This window comes from Nicotiana tabacum, chromosome 3 (assembly GCF_000715075.1).
Source record: "Nicotiana tabacum cultivar K326 chromosome 3, ASM71507v2, whole genome shotgun sequence".
Lineage (NCBI taxonomy): Eukaryota > Viridiplantae > Streptophyta > Magnoliopsida > Solanales > Solanaceae > Nicotiana > Nicotiana tabacum.
The window spans coordinates 165,226,166-165,241,899 of NC_134082.1; positions in this window are offsets into that span (position 1 = coordinate 165,226,166).

A 15,734-nucleotide genomic window follows, 5' to 3' on the forward strand; every position below is an offset into this window, starting at 1 on the left:
CGCTTTAGGCGCGTATTTAATAATGTTATCTTCTTAAACTCGAGTGCACATTTATGTGACCCAAATTCAAATCTCAACAGAGTTGAAATGTGCCAACAACCACGGGTGCATTGATGTGACGTGGTTCGAGATGTGTTTCCACGATGTTGCAATTCTTAATAAAAATAATAGTAATGATAAAGCGGTTAAAATTTAAAATTCGCACATAGGCTCAACATGCATTAAATAAGATAATCAAGCCAAATATGACAGTTGAGCGACCGTGCTAGAACCACAGAACTCGGGAATGGCTAACACCTTCTCCCAGGTTAACAGAATTCCTTATCCTGATTTCTGGTTCGCGGACTGTTAAACAGAGTCATTCTTTTCCTCGATTCGGAATTAAACCGATGACTTGGGACACCCTAAATCTCCCAAGTGGCAACTCTGAAATAAATAAACAAATCCCATTTCAATTGTCCTTTAATTGGAAAAACTCCTTCACCCCTTCCGGGGACGGAAAAAGGAGGTGTAACAATAATGACCCGACCGGTTGTTTTGAGCTCTAGTGTGTTGTTCAACAGTTTGAGGCCATGAGCAGCTTCACTTCAGGTATTATGACTTGTGCACGTGGTCAGAATTGAATTTTGGGAAGTTCAGAGTCTATTTGGAAAGATAATTCTCATTTCGGAAGCTTTAAGTTGATAGAAGTGACTAAGATTGGATTTTTGAGTAAACGGTCTCAGAATCAGGATTTGAAGGTTCTTCAAACTTCAACATTCGATACCGAAACCTATCAAATCACATCCGATTGACCTCAAATTTTGCACACAAGTCATAATTGGTGTTGCGGACCTACTCTAACTTTTGGAATCAGAATCCGACCCCGATATCAAAAAAATCATTTCCGGTCAAACTTCTCAAATACTTTCAAATTTTCAACTTTAGCCAAATGACTCCAAAGTGACCCACGGACCTCTGAATTCACTTCCGATCGTTCTCCCAACAACAGAATCACCATACGGAGCTATTCTCAGACTCGAAATCCCAAACGGACATTGATAACACTGAAATGTACTACAACCCAAACTTATGAAATTCTTCTAAAATTGCTAACTTCCACAATATGTGCCGAAACATTCCCGAGTCTTCCAAAACCCGATACAGACATACGCCCAAGTACGAAATCATCCTATGAACCTGCTATTCTCAAGTTCATCAAGTTTGATTTGGGGTGTGATTCGTTATTTATAGTTGTTTGATGTGATTTGAGACCTCGAGCAGGTTCGCATTATGTTTTGGGACTGGTTGGTATGATTGATTGGGGTCCCGGAGGCCTCAGGTGGATTCCGGATGGTTAATGGATCAAAATTTAAATTTTAAGAAGAATTGAAGCAATTTGTATCTGGTGTAACTGCACCTGCGAGGTTTTGGCCGCAGGTGCGGAGCCACAGATGCGGCCCTGGTGTCGCAGAAGCGGTAATGGCTGGGTTTGGCTGGGGGTGCAGGTGCGCCGCAGCTTCCGCAGAAGCGAGACCACAGAAGCGATTCTGGCCCCGCAGAAGCGGTCGTGGGAGAGTTAGCTGACACCACACTTGCGATGGAGATTTCCGCAGGTGCGGAGCCGCACAAACAGTAGGTGGATCGCAGGTGCAAGAAGCAGGCTGGGTAGTATGTTCTTTTAAGAGAGGGTGTGGCTCATTTTCACCATTTTTCCTCCATGAGAGACGATATTTGAGCAACTTGGGAGTGCCATTTTCATCACCAAGCATGAGGTAAGTGGTTTCTCCTAGTTTTGAGTTAATACTTGGATTATATATAGATTTGAGCATGAAATTTGGAAGAAATTTGTGGGTTTTTGGTAGGAGACCTAGATATTTATATTTTTTGGAATTTTACTACGATTTTGGACATGGAATTGAGAGAAAATCATATATTTGAGTTCGTGAGGTCATGGGTAAACTTCATAAATTGAATTGTTATGAATATTACGATGTATTTTCATCGGTTTGCCCGTTATTTGGATAGTTTTGGAGCATTGGGGCATCCGTTTTAGTCGTCAGAAGGGTTTGGAAGCCGGTGATTGGACTTCGAAGCGAGGTAAGTCTCCTTTCTAACCTAGTAAGAGGGAATTGTCCCCATAGGTGAAATAATGGGTTATGTGCTTCTATTTGTGGGGGCTACGTATGCATGAGGTGACGAGGGTCCATGCGTAGCTACTATTATGTTTAAGTCTGGGTAGTCTAAGACCCAAAATCATGCTATTCTTGGAATATTTGTAATCTTATTGACAGTTTGAATTGCTTAAATCACATCGAATTAGTAAATAAATTTCTAAAAAGATTAAACTTCATTTTGTTAAATTGTTAAAAGTGAATTGGCTTTCTTTGGATAATTGTTCCCTGATGACTTCTTGATTGACTGTCTGTGTGTGTTTAATTTTGGAATGGGCCGAACGCCTCGGCAGATTAAATAGATGCATCTATGGTTCACGTCATTCGCTCTGGCAGTGCACATTTTAAATATTTGTTGGATCGGGCCGTACGAGCTCGACATGATTTGCACATTCCTGTAATTCTTGCTTGAGATTTGTAAATTGATATTGCCTCTCTGGTCTAAGATAAATTGATAAATAATGGATTATAAATTTGGAGACTCCTAAATGTAAAAGGGGATGTTTACTTGTTTTCTTGACTTACTTGAGTTTATTGCTGCTTTAATGAATCCATGATTATTCGCATTATTTATATATTATTATTGGACCACTAGTAAGTGTCGAAGTCGACCTCTCGTCTCTACTTCTTCTAGGTTAGACGGGGAAACTTACTGGGTACACGTTATTTTTGTACTCATACTACACTTGTCTTGCATTTTGTTGCACAGGTTCATGTGTGGCTAGTGGCTTAGTGGTGTAGCGGCATGATTGATGCGGGGACTTAGGTGAGCTGCATCTTGCGAGATGATCCGCAACCAGCAGAGTAAATGTTCATGCACTTGTGACACCGGGTTCTGGGATGATTATGGGGTATTTATATTAATTCCTAAACGTTTCTATTTAATTTGAAATGGTTATCTTTTACTAGTAAAATTGAAGAAAAAATCATAGTTTTCAAAATTATTAAAACAAGGCCTAAATTAAGTATTTATGATTGGCTTGCCTGACAGCGGTGTCCGGCGCCATCACGACCCTTAGTGGATTTTGGGTCGTGACAACATGGTATCATAGCACTAGGTTCCCTTAGGTCTCACGAGTCATAAGCGAGTCTAGTAGATTCTTGTGGATCGGTACGGAGACGTCTGTACTTATCTTCGAGAGGCTACATGGCTATCAGGAGTACTTCCCTTCTTTATTTCCTCGTCGTGTGATTTGATTCATTTGAGGCTTATGCCCTTGTATCTTTCCTACTCGATCTTATGTGACGCGAACCTCTTATTATAAAGCGAGAATTGAAGAATCTTAATGGTATTACAGATGTGGTGCGTGATGTTTCTCCCGGCACAATTGGTTGGGCTATTGTTGTCACCTTGTGGAAGGATATCCTATCATTTCAGCTCTGTAGCTGTACTTTGGAGAGTTTTAAGGCTATGTACATGTTACTATGATGCTCATGAATGTTTATTGCACGATATTGATGTGATAATGGGATGATTATCCATGCGTGGAAGTAGTGTATGACTTGGAAGGGAGTTCTCTCAGTGCATGATTCAGAGATTCAGTATTTTATTTTAGATGGAGGAAAGACAATTGGACTATATACGTGCAGGTTTGGGTTGATAGAGTAACGAGACTTGGTGTTTTCAAGTGTGGTGGAATTTTCATCTGCGACATGGTATCGTCGTCCTCGATTGAATATGTTAAGTTCGCCGATGTTATGGTTTTCTTCAATTCGCCTTGGGTCAGGATATTGTGAAATGATAATGGAGAGGCGGCTGTCAGACATCGCAGTGTGCGTTCAGGATTGAATCGGTGTTTCTAGTGTTGATGGATCAAGAAAGATGACCTCGGGGAGATTTAAAGTTAGTGACGATCTGTTGGTTCCAATGTTGCGGAGAATGATATTGAATCAAGACAACAACCGGGCAATAAAATATGAGGAAGGACATGTGGGAAGTGTCAGGCAGTGGTTAAAATTACTAGAAGGCCAGGTATAAGAAGCGAAGGTCGAGTAGTTGATTAAAGGAGTGAGTTCCGTCAAAATGGGAGAGTGGCGGAGTTACATATGGGTTTTATTGTAGGATGACTACGCACCTTAAGGAAAATTTGGAATAATTCGGGGAATTTTAGTGGATGGTGATTGGGTCTGCGGGCTTAATTTGAAATATTGGCTAGTATACGGGGGGATATTGGATACGACAAAAAGGAGTTGTTTGATATGGAGAAGGATACAAATGACTTGTATAGGAAGATATTGTCGCACATTTTAGTTGATGTCCACGAGGAGTGAATGGACTTGTGCAGCTGGTGAACGAGCGTAGGCTCAGGTGGGTTATCTCCGGAGAGCAGGTCAGCGGCCGCATGGTTGGTGAAGCTTTTACAAAGGATTTTACTGGCCATCCAGTAAGAGGTCGAATATGTGGATGTTGCTAGAGAATTAGGAGTGAGAAATGCCAACAAAAGGATTTCAGGGGATCTGACGGTTTGATTGCGCAAGGTCATGTCAATGAGAGATAAAGAATCTTAGTAGGTTCCATAGTTGTGTAATAGTGGCTTCAAGCTAAGTGGGAGAGTCCCACCGCCCACAGTTGGATTGCATGGTCGTCTATTGGTGAGATTTCGGGTCATCGGTGTATTGGCGAGTTATTCAGCTAAGGGAAAAGAATATAACTAGTCATTTAAGGCAAGGAATCTAATGACGATGTGCTATAGTTGGCCTTATTAGATCATGATCAGGCTTTGAGAAGTTTCAGGATTTATGCTTCGTCCAGAGGTTATTTTCAGGGGAAGTGATTCAGTCGGGTGCTTCGTCGAGAGGGTGTTCATGCGTTAGAAAATTCTTGGAGTTGACTGTATTCGGGACCAAGTAATAGTAGGTAGCTCTCAACAATGGTCCTAGTAAATTCAAAGGTTAAAAATGCGGTGCCTAGGGATTTAAGCCCGCAGTATGGTTAGGAATCGAGCTTTTGTAGTAGATTACGATAAGAGGCTCGGAATGATCTATGATATTTTCGACTTGTAGTGTAGCATCAGGGGTAAAAAGAGGAAAAGACTACGGATTCGTAGAGGAATTGTCAGAATGGATGTACCAGTTAAGATGCGAATGTGCTCACAAGGAAGATATGAGGTGGTTCGTGGGGTTTGAGGCAACATGGTCTCGTGTTTCAAGGCCACTTGGGATGAGTGCGGGTTGAGTGCGTTATGTGTTGAATGAAGTTATTATTATTCTAAGGCAATTAAGGATAAATTGGAAAAGGGTAGGATTGGTTAGCCATAGTTGAATTGGCATACTGGTGGTAGTGATCAGTTCCTTCAATGTGATTAAGTCATGCAAGTGATTTGGACGGTACGTGTGAGGCTTGTCGGCCGCCGTAATTGATTTTATTCTGAAGCATTCTGGTATTATGGCCTGTTATGTGTAGGCGGATTTCGGAAAGACTATGGTGGCTTAGGCCACTACTTGAAGATTTGCATATTCTACGGTTATAAGGATTCACTCGCGTGTTGCTATGGTTCTCCTGAAATGAGTAAGTGGAAGTTTCTCTATGATGAAGTATTGATCTATTAGTGGTTAGGAGTTATGATGAAAATCTTGTACTATCGCAAATCGACGTGCTATGTGTAGGGAGTGGTATGGGATTTGAAAGTGAGAACCAAGGTTGCGGTTCGGTGTTGGCAAGGATGTCACGAGCTCGGATGAGCAGGAAAGGAGCTTTGATGTTTAAAATAAGTTGGTATTGTCTTTAGCGTCACTTGAGGTCGGTGTTTTGTAAAAGAGGCTCTGCATCCTGGTTATGGATTCTTGAATTTCTTTACAGAGTTAGTGGTGTGGATGTGCAGACTTGTTATCTGGTGCATAAGGTCGTGGGAGCATGTCTCACGGGGAGGTTGTATAAGTGTGGCATGTAGTCACTTGATTGATTGGAAATTTAAACCAATTATGAAGGTCATGGTAATATCGCTAATGTGAGAATTTATGCCTGGAGGGCGCTTGGTTTATTGGGTTATGAATTGTGGAGGTTTACTCCGGTTATGATGATTGTCCTTGTAAGTTATAGGAAAAAGGATTATTATGGACCCGAGAAAGGTTATTAGCCTAGTTCGGTACTTTTGGATGGATGTAAATATGAATGTGGGCTCTGTATCAGGCCAGATGTGTTCATTTCAGTAATGCGCTCCTTATGGAAGAGTATTCGGACGTTGGGTGCTAGTTCATCGTCGCCTATTTCGTGTAACATTACATTCTGCCGTGTGAGTTATGAAATGGTTTAATAACTTTCTTATGCGTTGAGGATTCGCATAGCGATGGTGTCATATGATGGTTTTTGAGATTCAGATCATATATCTCACCTCAGTTGTGCTTGGGTTTTGTATCTTATGGAGCTATATGTCTCTCCAGGGTTGGTATTATGCACTTAGCGTGCTTGTGACTGATATTCGGTATTTTGTTGTAATGAGCAATTTAGCTCGATGTATATCTCCTTATGTGAATTTTATGAGTGAATTGGGTGGCACACCACCATAGATATGTTATTTGGATCGGGTTGCACGCCGCAACAATGTGACATTGAATACAACTTTATATACCCTATTTTTATGTGTCTTGTTTCCCATTTTCTGAGGAAAGTTCGTATTAGTGCGTGAGTTGAGTAGTCCCCTCCAGAGTTCGTTTCCCTTTTGTATTACGTTCGAGTTGGTAGCCTATTGGCATATTGTGGCATCATATGAGACCTTTGATCATGTCCAGGGTGGATTATTGCCTAAGCAATTCGTACTGGGTGAGACGAGATCATTGGATTTAGGATCAGTGCAATCTGATTATACGAAGTATATTAAGGAGCAAAGACCATTATTTGGTTCAGAATGAGGTGATGGTTCTTGTCAGGAGTATAGACCCAACGATTTGTTGATTCGGCAGTTGGTAATGAATTTCTACACATCTTTTCCGTCGTGGCGGTATTGTAAGAGTTAGAGCAAGACCTATGTATGTCACGAGGTGCAATGGGAGCATCAGATTCATGAAATTTCGACTATTATGCTCAGAAAATGTTATTGTGGTCCTGTGAATAAAGCGGTGCAAGGTATGAATTCAGCAAAGGTATGCAGTCATGTTCTGGTACATCGTGTGGTGATTGATACGGTGTTCGTATGTTGGAAACATGCCTGGCAGAGAATTCCGGATGTTGGAGTTGGGCTCTAAGGCTTATTTGCTTAAATGAAAAAGGATATCTTCAGATTGTTCAAGCTAAGGTACCCAATCGAGTTGTGGTAGCACAGGTAGGTGCTCGAGGTGTTAAACAGTGATTTTGGACAACTCCAGTGCAGTTCTCGGCACGTTCGAGGACGAACATATGTTTAAGTGGGAGAGAATGTAAGGGCCCGACCGGTCATTTTGAGCTCTAGTGCATCGTTCAGTAGTTTGAGGCCATGAGTAGCTTCACTTCAGGTTTTATGACTTGTGTGCGTGGTCGGAATTGAATTTCGGGAAGTTCAGAGTCGATTTGGAAAGAGAATTCTCATTTCGGAAGCTTTAAGTTGATAGAAGTGACTAAGATTAGATTTTTGAGTAAACGACCTCGGTATCGGGATTCGAAGGTTCCAGCAAGTTCGTAAGATGATTTTGGACTTGGGCGTATGTCCGGATCGGGCTTTGGAAGACCCGGGAATGTTTCAGCACCTATTGTGGAAGTTAGCATTTTTGGAAGAATTTCATAAGTTTGGGTTGTAGTGCATTTCATTGTTATCGATGTCCGTTTGGGATTACGAGTCTGGGAATAGCTCCTTATGGTGATTCTGGTGTTGGGAGCGCGATCGGAAGTGAATTCAAAGGTCCGTGGTTCATTTTGAAGTCATTTGGCTAAAGTTGGAAATTTGAAAGTATTTGAGAAGTTTGATCGGAAGTGGACTTTTTGATATCGGGGTCGGATTCCGATTCTGGAGGTTGGACTAGGTTCGCAACGTCAATTATGACTTGTATGCAAAATTTGAGGTCAATCGGATGTGATTTGATAGGTTTTAGCATCGAATGTTGAAGTTTGAATTTCTCAAGTTCATCAAGTTTGATTTGGGGTGTGATTCGTGATTTTAGTGTTGTTTGATGTGATTTGAGACCTTGAGAAGGTCTATATTATGTTTTGGGACTGGTTGGTATGATTGGTTGGGGTTTCGGAGGCCTCGGGTGGATTCCAGATGGTTAATGGATCAAAATTTGAATTTGAAGAAGAATTGAAGTAGTTGGTATCTGGTGTAATCGCACCTGTGAGGTTTTGGCCACAGGTGCGAAGCCGCAGAAGCGGAAATGGCTGGGGGTGTAGGTGCGACGCAGCTTCCGCAGAAGCGAGACCGCAAAAATGGTCCTGGCCCTGTAGAAGCGGTCGTGGGCGAGTTAGCTGAGACCGCACCTGCGATAGAGATTTCCTCAAGTGCGGAGCCGCAGAAGCGGCAGGTGGACCGCAGGTACGAGAAGCGGGTTGGGCAGTATGTTCTTTTAAGCAAGGGTGTGGCTCATTTTCTCCATTTTTCCTCCATGGGAGCCGATTTTGGAGCAACTTGGGGTGCCGTTTTTATTACCAAGCATGAGGTAAGTGGTTTCTACTAGTTTTGAGTTAATACTTGGATTATATACGGATTTGAGCATGAAATTTGGTAGAAATTTGTGGGTTTTTTGTAGGAGACCTAGAAGTTTATATTTTGTATTTTTACCACAATTTGGGCATGGAATTGAGAGAAAATCATATATTTGAGTTCGTGAGGTCATGGGTAAATTTCATCTTCGAAAATTTTTGGAATCCGGGCACGTGGGCCTGAGGGAGATTTTGTCAACTTTTCGAGCGGAGTTGGGATTTTATATAAATTGAATTGTTATAAATATTAGGGTGTATTTTCATCGGTTTGCCCGTTATTTGGCTAGTTTTGGAGTGTTGGGCATCAGTTTGAGTCATCGGAAGGTCTTGGAAGTCGGTCATTGGACTTCGGAGCGAGGTAAGTCTCCTTTCTAACCTTGTAAGAGGGAATTATCCCCATAGGTGAAATAATTAGTTATGTACTCCTATTTTTGGTGGGCTACGTACGCACGAGGTGACGAGGGTCCATGCGTAGCTACTATTATATTTAAGTACGGGTAGTCTAGGACCCAAAAGCATGCTATACTTGGAATATTTGTAATCTTATGGACAATTTGAATTGCTTAAACACATTGAATTAGTAAATTAATTTCTTAAAAGATTAAACTTCATTTTCTTAAATAGTTAAAAAAGAATTGGCTTTCTTTGGATAATTGTTCCCTGACGACTTCTTGATTGACTGTTTGTGTGTGTTTAATTTTGGAACGGGCCGAACGCCTTGGCAGATTAAATAGATGCATCTATGGTTCTTTCCATTCGACCCTCTGGCAGTGCATAGTTTAAATATTTGTTGGATCGGGCCGTATGACCTCGACATGATTTGCGCATGCTTGTAATGCTTGCTTGAGATTTGTAAATTGATATTACCTCCCTGGTCTGAGATAAATTGATAAATAATGGATTATAAATTTGGAGACTCCTAAATGTAAAAGGGGATGTTTACTTGTTTTCTTGACTTACTTGAGTTTATTGCTGCTTTAATGAATCCATGATTATTCGCATTATTTATATATTATTATTGGACCACTAGTAAGTGTCAAAGTCGATCTCTCGTCTCTACTTCTTCGAGGTTAGACGGGATACTTACTGGGTACACGTTGTTTTCGTACTCATACTACACTTGCTGTGCATTTTGTTGCATAGGTTCATGTGTGGCTAGTGTCTTAATGGCGTAGAGGCATGGTTGATGCGGGGACTTAGGTGAGCTGCATCTTGCGAGATGATCCGCAACCAACAGAGTCTCCTTTAGAGTATTGTACTATATCATTTCATTCCTGTCCAATTATGTTTCGGACAATTATTGTATTTTATTTCATTCCCTGGTATTGTGACACCGGGTTCTGAGATGATTATGGGGTATTTGTATTAATTCCTAAACGTTTCTATTTAATTTGAAATGGTTATCTTTTACTAGTAAAATTGAAGGAAAAGTCATAGTTTTCAAAATTATTAAAAAAAGGCCTAAATTAAGTATTTATGATTGGCTTGTCTGACAGCGGTGTCTGGAGTAATTTCAGTCGTTAGTAGATTTTGGGTCATGACAATTTTATAAAATTTGTACCATATCAATTTTTCGGTTATTTTATTATGTATAACCAAATTAGACTTCTTGAAACCGTATCAATCATGTCGGTTTCTCTTCGGTATTGGCATAATTCGGTTAATTTTTGGTATGCTTTTAAATGTTTTATAAAAGTCAGTAGTAGAAGTAGAATGCAATAACATACGTACTTTTATAAGACTTAGCAAAACTTTCTAGATATTTTTACTGTTTAATGTGTGATGAATTAAGAAAACACGAAAGATAGCCATAGTATAGATCCTATCAACTATTCTATAGCAGTGTCAAGAAACTAAGAAAAGAAAAAGAAAATATAAATCACACCAGTGGAAAGATATTCACCAAGTTTAGACTCAAGAATAAAGTCTATTGAAGATTAAATATTCAAAAAGATAAATCTAAATCATACGGAAAAAAATATATTCAATACATTGTAGTTTGCTACTCATAATCGCTAGAATACTTTGTGTCTTGCTACTAAATATGCTGAAAATAATTTAAGTTAGGTAGGAGTAGCATAATAGGGTTGGATTAGGACATTCAATTTAATTACTTGTTGACTTGTAACAGTTTTCATAATTTCATGGCCTAAGAAAATTTTTTAATGCTTTATTATTTTTAAATTTAATATATAATTTATTTTTCATAAGTAAATTTATTCGGCACGGTTCGTTTTTTGGGTTTATTTTCATAAAATAAAAAACCTACCCTAATTATCAGTACATTTACAAATTTATATAAAACCTACATTTAGAAGCAGTTTTTGAAAGTTTGGTCAAACACTAATTTCTGCTCAGAAATATTTTTTAAATTAATTAGTCAAACACAAATTGCTTCTCACCAAAAGTACTTTTAAGAAAAAATATTTATTAAAATAAGCTAATTTACGGCTTGGCCAAACAAGCTATAAGATGAATTAAGATTTCAAAGTTGTTGCTTTTAATTCTACCATCGTTAAAAAACAGTCCTATCTCGTGGGGAAAAAGAAGTCATCCCTTTTAGTCCAGTGACGGACCCACCCAAGTGGGGTCAATTAGACACTATATTATTATTGTAATGATAGTTAGTAGAGTGTTAATGTGTAACGACCTAACCGGTCGTTTCATGAGTTACCGCTCTGTTTCCTCCATTTCTGCTTCTTATTGCTTTGTTTATCGGTTCTATATGTGATCGGGTTGGTTGGCTCGGGTTCGGAAAGGTTTTGGTAAGTTTTGAGACACTTAGTCTTTTTTGAGGAAGCTTAAGTTGAAAAAGTCAACCGGATGTTGACTTATGTGTTAGAGGGCTCGGATGTGAGTTCCGATGGTTCGAATAGCTTCGGGAGGTAATTTGAGACTTAGGAGCGTGATCGAAATGTGTTTTGGAGGCCCCGAATTGATTTAGGCTTGAATTGGCGAAATTAAAATTTTGGCGTTTTCCGGTTGATAGGTGTGATTTTGATATAGTGGTCGGAATGGAATTCTGGGAGTTACAGTAGTTCCGTTGTGTCATTTGGGATGTGTGTACAAAATTTCATGTCATTCGGACGTCATTTGATAGATTTTTTGATCAAAAGCAAAATTCGGAAGATTTTTGAACCTTAGACTTGAATTCGATGTGATTTGGTTGATTCGATGTTGTTTGAGGTATTTTGAGGATTGGCATAGGTTTGGTTAGTGGTATATGACTTGTTTGTGCTTTTGGTTGAGGTCCCAGGGGCATCGGGGTGATTTCGGATGATTGACGGAGAGTTTGGAGTTTTGGAGAGGCTGCAAAATTTTTCTGCTTCTGTTGTTTCTGCGCCTACGGATTGGGGACCGCATGTGCGATGCCGCAGATGCGAAGGAAGGACCACAGATGCGGTCAAGGATGCGACGGGCAAGAGCCGTAGATGCGCAGGCTGAGCGCACCTGCGATGGCGCAGGTGTGATTATTTGATCGCAGATGCGACTTTGGGTTTTTAAGTGGAAATCGCAGGTGCGATAGTCAAGATCGCAGAAGTGGGTCCGCAGAAGCGGTAAAAGGGCCGCATGTGCAAAAATCCTGGGCCAGAAGGTATAAAAGCATTCCTTTGCGATTTTTGAGTTGTTCTTCACCATTTCAAGTCGGTTTTGGAGCTTTTTGGGAGATTTTGAAGAGGGATTCAAGGGATAACTTTTGGAGGTAAGATTTTTGAACGTAATAATCGATCCTATGGCATTATTTCACGGATTAGGCTTGTAATTAGGGAAAATTAAGGGTTAAAGTTTGGAAAACTAGAGCTTGGTATTGGAGACCTTGACTTGAGGATTTGAGGGGCCATTTGTGGTTGCATTTTGAGACCTTTGATATGTATGAACTCGTGGGGAGATAAGGAATCTATTAATGTAAATTTAATCGAATTCTGAGACGTGGTCACGGGGGTCGGGTTTTGGTTAATTTCGGGACTTATGTTATAAGTTGATTACTTTTGCATGGGCTTAGTTCCCTTAGCATATTTTGACGTCGTGATTCTGATTTTGGATAGATTCGAGACGAGTTGAGGCCGATTCGAGGGGAAAAGGCATCGCGGGCTAGAGTTTGGACCGGATTGAGGTGAGTAATGATTTTAAATGTTGTCCTGAGGGTATGAAACCCCGGATTACACATCGTTGTGCTATGTTGAGGTGATGCACTCGCTAGATGAAGAGCGTGGGGTTGTGCACTGTTGGGGATCGAGACTTAGTCCATCCCGAATGACTGTTTTACTGCGTATCTATTTGAAAACTGTTTGCTATCATCATGTTTTGGGCTGAATGTCATATTTGGGCCTCGTGCCAACTATTTGGATCCTTAGGGAATTTTTAGTGATATTTTCTCACTACTTTGATTTTATACCTGTACTCAGTCATGTTATATTATACTGTTTTTATAACTCAGCCATGTTTACTTTATTTTAACACTTTAAATGAAATTTTGGGCTGTGCATCATGTTTTATCATTTTCCGAGTGGCTTATGAGATTCTGACTAAGTAAGGCTGAGGGCCTGTGTTGTGAGGATACTTTTTGGGTCGGGCTGCACGCCGCAACAGTGGTACACTGATTATGATTATGAGGCCGAGGGCCTAAGATTGTACGCCACGAGGTGGCTTGTTGATAAGAGGCCGAGAGCCTATTGATTATGCCACGAGATGGCTTGATATTGCGCTTGGGCCATAAGGGCCCCCTACCGGAGTCTGTACACACCCAGTGAGCGTGGGTACCCATTGTGATATGAGATATAGCCCGAGGGACTGGTGTTGTTCCATGTTGTCGCCCGAGGGGCTGATTCTATTGGTATTGTGCCCGGGGGGCGGTTTTTATGTGTTTATCTTTTCTAGCTGCATGTCATTTATTTGTTTAATTGTTAAAAGGGTATTTTTAAAGAAGCTTAAACTGAGCTAAGGTGTTTTTATGAGATTTCACTGTTTTATTGCACTTTACGGGGTTTTACTCTGCCTCTTTATAGCATATTGATGTATTTTTACGTGATTTCTTATCGCTCAGTCTTCGTTTATTATTATTACTCACTGAGTTGGAGTTCTCACTTTACTCTCTACACCTTGTGTGCAGATTCAGGCGTTTCAGGTCCCACTAGCGAGTGTTGATTTCTTCCAACTCAGGCGGTTTTGGAGATTCACTTGGTAGCTGCTCGGCGTTCACATCCCAGTGCTTCTCCCCCTATCTTTGTCATGACCCAAAAATCCTCCGAAGGAGTCGTGATGGCACCTAGCGTCTAAACTAGGTAAGCCTAACATTAACTGAAATAACATTGAAAATAACCAACTTTAAATGAAATTTCTCTTAACAATTTACAATTCCCAAAACCGGTAGTACAAGTCATAAGCCTTTCTAGGAGTAGTCATACAACATAAATACATCACTATTCTGAAACAAGGGAACATATGGAAATAAGCTCAATTGAAGGTGACTCCAAGGACTGCGAACGCTGCAGCAGGTTTACCTTGAGTCTCCACCGCAACGAGCAGCTACTATCGATCAAATACCTGGATCTGTACACAAAAATATACAGAAGTGTAGTATCAGCACAACCGACCCCATGTGCTGGTAAGTCCCTAGATAACCTCGACGAAGTAGTGACGAGGCTAGGACTAGACTACCAAATAAACCTGTACAATATAGCGTACAAAAATAATAGGAAGCAGATAACAATGATGGCAACACTGATCAACCAGTGATATAATTAGCAGGCAACAAGAACACCATAAATGCTTCTCAACAAATAATAAATACAAGTGCAATCAATTAATCAAGTCCTTCAAATATAAATCTTTCGCCTATAATTCCTTCAAGTAATAATCTTTAAGATAATATGCTTTTCAATAAATATGTTTTGAATATATTTCCTTCAAATAAATATCTTTCAAATAAGCATCTTTCGAGTAAAGGTCACCTTGTGACACCTCATTTCATAATCATAAATAATATAGGTCTCAACCCACTTTCATATTTTCACGACATCTCATGCCCATATTTATATCACAACCGCACGGACAACTCACGTGCTATTTAATAAAATCATAAAATTTTCCCCGGCACCTCGTGCCTATATCATAATCTGTCATTAATAAAATCATCATATTTTTCCCGGCACCTTGTGCCCACATGTTTCTGTCTCACATTTCGCAACAACCTTCTCATGTTACTCAATTCATAGGGTCCATAACCCAATACAATTAAGAATGTTCAAAGAGTCTCATTTACTTGATATAAAGTAGAGTACAACTTCTAACTCAATTAGGAAATCAACAAGAAAAGATGAAATTATTTTTAGAAATCATCCGATAAAGAAAATACCCATTTTCCATTAAATTACAATATCGAATGAATCATTACCTCTAATACGAGAAATCAATAAACCAAAATATAGTAGAAATTCCTTTTTAAGTAAAGTACAACCTCAAACGGTTTAAGGGGATATAGTTGAGGAACTAATTGAATTAAGGGTGTAACAATTATTGAAGTTTGAAGTATTGGAATGTATATATATGTATAAATGCGGTGAGATATTGCAAACACTGTAGGTTCTAACACAAAGGATCACAACAATAAAGGAATTCAAACAGTTTAAACACTTGAATTGATAACAACAAATAAACACAGCAATAGAAAGTGCACGACATCACCCTTCGTACTTTTACTCTCTCTCACCAAAATAATACACGGCATCACCCTTCGTGCTTTAATGCTCTTCTTCACCAAGACAATACACGACATCACCCTTCGTGCTTTAACGCTCTTCCTCACCAAAATAATGCACGACATCACCCTTCGTGCTTTACACTCTTCCTTACCCAAACAATAATCACAAGGCAGATAGGGTAAGGGAATCTATAACCTCGAAATAAAATCAAGTAACAACAGAAAATCAGTAAATAAACGTAAATGACAACATAACTCAATTATCAGCAAGAATCAG